Source organism: Dicentrarchus labrax, unplaced genomic scaffold (genome assembly GCF_905237075.1).
Source record: "Dicentrarchus labrax unplaced genomic scaffold, dlabrax2021, whole genome shotgun sequence".
In the NCBI taxonomy this organism is placed as follows: Eukaryota; Metazoa; Chordata; class Actinopteri; family Moronidae; genus Dicentrarchus; species Dicentrarchus labrax.
In genome coordinates, this window is record NW_026136998.1 from 385,001 (window position 1) to 390,000 (window position 5,000).

At 43.9% G+C, this 5,000-nt stretch overlaps 1 protein-coding gene across 3 annotated transcripts in view; it reads right to left on the minus strand.

Moving 5' to 3' along the window:
* The window catches only part of tjap1 (tight junction associated protein 1 (peripheral)), a 34,781-nt gene that overhangs the window by 29,405 nt on the left and 376 nt on the right, over nucleotides 1-5,000 (minus strand). The gene's annotated exons all lie outside the window — the stretch shown is intronic.

Below are 5,000 nucleotides of genomic sequence, written 5' to 3' on the forward strand. Positions count from 1 at the left end.
GTGAGAAGCCCCGCCTCCTCACCTGTAGAAGCCAATATCATCCATAAAGACAGTGTATACAGGATCAATATCATCCATAAAGATACAGTGTATACTGATCAATAACATCCATAAAGATACAGTGTATACTGATCAATATCATCCATAAAGATACAGTGTATACTGATCAATATCATCCATAAAGATACAGTGTATACTGATCAATATCATCCATAAAGATACAGTGTATACTGATCAATATCATCCATAAAGATACAGTGTATACTGATCAATATCATCCATAAACCACCATGAGCAAGCTGGGTGGGAGAGAGAGAGACAGAGAGAGAGACAGAGAGAGAGAGAGAGAGAGAGAGAGAGACAGACAGACAGACAGACAGACAGACAGACAGACAGACAGACAGACAGACAGACAGACAGAGACAGACAGACAGACAGACAGACAGACAGACAGACAAGACAGAGAGAGACAGACAGACAGACAGACAGACAGAGAGAGACAGAGAGAGAGAGACAGAGAGAGAGAGAGAGAGAGAGAGTGACACTAATAGTGACTGATGATGATGATGAACATTGTGACCTCATACTCGTCGATAAACAATAATCAATGATCAATCTATTGAAACTGAGTCATCGATTAAAGAACCAGACTATATGAACCAGTGAGACCACCAGAACCAGACTATATGAACCAGTGAGACCACCAGAACCAGACTATATGAACCAGTGAAACCACCAGAACCAGACTATATGAACCAGTGAAACCACCAGAACCAGACTATATGAACCAGTGAAACCACCAGAACCAGACTATATGAACCAGTGAGACCACCAGAACCAGACTATATGAACCAGTGAGACCACCAGAACCAGACTATATGAACCAGTGAAACCACCAGAACCAGACTATATGAACCAGTGAGACCACCAGAACCAGACTATATGAACCAGTGAAACCACCAGAACCAGTTCAGTAGCGGCCGCCACCGCTCAGAGCACGCCCTGTGTTAGTGAGATTACCCATAAGACACCTCTGTGTTTCTCTGCAGACTCTTTAATGATTCAGAGAGCGAGTAAATAATACAGAGACACAGAGTCCAACTCATAAATAAAATATGAACATTTGGTCTGAAATCAGCCAGAACCTGGACCGACCCTGATCCTGATCCTGATCCTAACAAAACACTCCACACTTCATTTCCTCTTCTTCACTACTTCCTCCATCATCTTCCTCATCCTTCCATCAGTGTGACCTTCCTCTTCCTCTTCCCAGCTTTAGTCAGTGTCCCTAACGAGCTCTCCGACTCGTGGACCTGGTTTAGGGGGTCTGAGGTTCGGGGGGGTCTGAGTCAGGAGGGGGGGGGGTCTGAGGTTCAGGGGGGGTCTGAGGTTCAGGAGGGGGTCTGAGGTTCAGGAGGGGGTCTGAGGCTCAGGGGGGTCTGAGGTTCAGGGGGGTCTGAGGTTGGGGGGTCTGAGGTTCAGGGGGGGGGTCTGAGGTTCAGGGGGGGTCTGAGGTTCAGGGGGGGGTCTGAGGCTAGGGGGTCTGAGGTAGGGGGGGTCTGAGGCTCAGGGGGGGTCTGAGGTTCTGGAGGGGGTCTGAGGTTCAGGGGGGGTCTGAGGTTCTGGAGGGGGTCTGAGGTTCAGGGGGGGTCTGAGGTTCTGGAGGGGGTCTGAGGTTCAGGAGGGGGGTCTGAGGTTCAGGGGGGGTCTGAGGTTCAGGAGGGGGTCTGAGGTTCAGGGGGGGGTCTGAGGTTCGGGGGGGGTCTGAGGTTCAGGAGGGGGTCTGAGGTTCAGGGGGGGTCTGAGGTTCGGGAGGGGGTCTGAGGTTCAGGGGGGGGTCTGAGGTTCGGGGGGGGTCTGAGGTTCAGGGGGGTCTGAGGTTCGGGGGGGGTCTGAGGTTCAGGGGGGGTCTGAGGTTCAGGGGGGGGTCTGCACAGACTCAGTGGATCCAGCTGGACTGTGCTGACTCAGCTTTCTGCTCCACTGAAGCAAACACAGCCGTCACTCATAAAATATACATGTGGACTATCTCTCACACAGAAACATCCCAGAATAACCTTCCTGGGTTTCTGCTAATAAAGAGAGTGCTGGATCAGGGGGAGTGGCTCCATCCAGCCGCCATCTTGCGGAGTGCTGACGGGGAACGGCGCCACAATGGACCCCATGACCGGGCTCAGCTAACAGAAGTGCTACCTAATGTCAGCTACACTTAGCAGCTAAAGTAACAACAAGTCCTCCATCAGGAGAGTCCCTGAACCACCAGGAGCTGAGGCCCCGCCTTCCCCCACCCCCCCATGGCAGCACCACCCCCCCATGGCAAGCAATGCTCAGTCTGAGGCCAGTAAGCTGAGCTCGTATGAACCAGAACCAGAACCCAACTTCATCTGAGACTGATACACACACAGTCTGACTCTTTCATTGGCTCCGAGTTCAGATCTCTCATAACCAAACCAGCAGAGACCATCAGAGACCAGCAGAGACCAGCAGAGACCAGGAGAGACCATCAGAGACCATCAGAGACCAGCAGAGACCATCAGAGACCAGCAGAGACCATCAGAGACCAGCAGAGACCAGAGACCATCAGAGACCAGCAGAGACCAGCAGAGACCATCAGAGACCATCAGAGACCAGCAGAGACCAGCAGAGACCATCAGAGACCAGCAGAGACCATCAGAGACCATCAGAGACCAGGAGAGACCAGCAAAGACCATCAGAGACCAGTCCACATCAAACAGCTGACGAAGAACCATTACCTCACTTCCTGTCAGTGCTTGCTGACATCATAAAGAAAACACAGACTCAGACGGTTGCCTAGCAACAGCGCTGTATGGCTCCACAGCGTCAGAGTGAGGGCGGGCTGCTGAAATCAATAACATATTAATACGACTACTTTACTAATACAAATCAATAATAGATCAATACCTGCTACTGTACACACACCAACGGCTGTTAGTGGTTAGCTACTGATCAATCTGTCTATCAGGAGACTCTGTAACATTATTCCCTGATATTGATCAGTACACACTGTATCTTTATTGATTATTGATCAGTACACACTGATCTTTATTGATAATAAAAAAAAAACACTTTTTTAGAAAATATATAAAAAAAAAAATTAATGGAGAAAATAAAAAAAAATTATGATAAATATAAAAAAAAATTTATAAAAAAATAAAAAAAAAAAAATTGTTGATCAGTATACACTGTATCTTTATTGATTATTGATCAGTATACACTGTATCTTTATGGGATGCGTTTTGATATCTTTATTGATTATTGATCAGTATACACTGTATCTTTATTGATTATTGATCAGTATACACTGTATCTTTATTGATTATTGATCAGTACACACTGTATCTTTATTGATTATTGATCAGTATACACTGTATCTTTATTGATTATTGATCAGTACACACTGTATCTTTATGGATTATTGATCAGTATACACTGTATCTTTATGGATGATATTGATCAGTACACACTGTATCTTTATGGATGATATTGATCAGTACACACTGTATCTTTATGGATGATATTGATCAGTATACACTGTATCTTTATGGATTATTGATCAGTATACACTATCTTTATTGATTATTGATCAGTATACACTGTATCTTTATGGATTATTGATCAGTATACACTGTATCTTTATTGATTATTGATCAGTATACACTGTATCTTTATGGATGATATTGATCAGTACACACTGTATCTTTATGGATGATTGATCAGTATACACTGTATCTTTATGGATTATTGATCAGTATACACTATCTTTATTGATTATTGATCAGTATACACTGTATCTTTATGGATTATTGATCAGTATACACTGTATCTTTATTGATTATTGATCAGTATACACTATCTTTATGGATGATATTGATCAGTACACACTGTATCTTTATGGATTATTGATCAGTATACACTGTATCTTTATTGATTATTGATCAGTACACACTGTATCTTTATGGATGATATTGATCAGTATACACTGTATCTTTATTGATTATTAATCAGTATACACTGTATCTTTATGGATGATATTGATCAGTACACACTGTATCTTTATTGATTATTGATCAGTGTACACTGTATCTTTATTGATTATTGATCAGGATACACTGTATCATTATGGATGATATTGATCAGTATACACTGTATCTTTATGGATGATATTGATCAGTATACACTGTATCTTTATGGATGATATTGATCCTGTATTGACAGTCAGACTGTGGACATATGACGGCCTTTAGCTCGTGTTTCTAGAGTTACGTGTTGTTACGAACACGTTAGGAATTGTTAAAATGTGATATTTCTTAAAGGGAGTTTGGTGCAGGGAGCTTTTAGTTGGATTCAAACTGCTGATATGGATCATTGTTAACGTTTAGTCTCCACTACAGAGACACTAGCTAACTGCTAAAGGCTGATCAGGTTGATTGATGCTTTAATAATGGGAGTATTGATTAGTGATCAGGATCATTATCATGATTTCTAACAGCAGTGTGCAGTAAATAGTTGACCTGTGTGTGCCTGATTTTAAACTACTTTAATAAATATATATAAAAATAAATTATATGTTATTAATGGTGTAATTAATGTGTTATGGTGGTAGCTGCTAATTAATACGATGTTAATGGTATCCTTAAATATTTAAATATTACTAGACTATAACAACAGAGAGGCTTCTGGGAAGTTGGTCCTCCTGTCTTCTGATTGGCTGTTTGGAAGTGCAGGTGTGTCAGCACACACACACACACACACACACACACGAAACTGCCACTGAGCCCTTGGTTCTGTCTGGCAGGCTGACGGGACGGTTCGGTTCGGTTCGGTTCGGTTCCCCCCCCCGGCCCGTTAAACCGAGATAAACCCGCACAGACCTGCTGCGGGTCGGACTCTGGCCCAGTTCCCCGCACAACAAGACCGACCTACACCGAATAAACTGACTCATCTGAGCCCCCCAGCCGCAGCCCTCCCCGGTCAGCGCT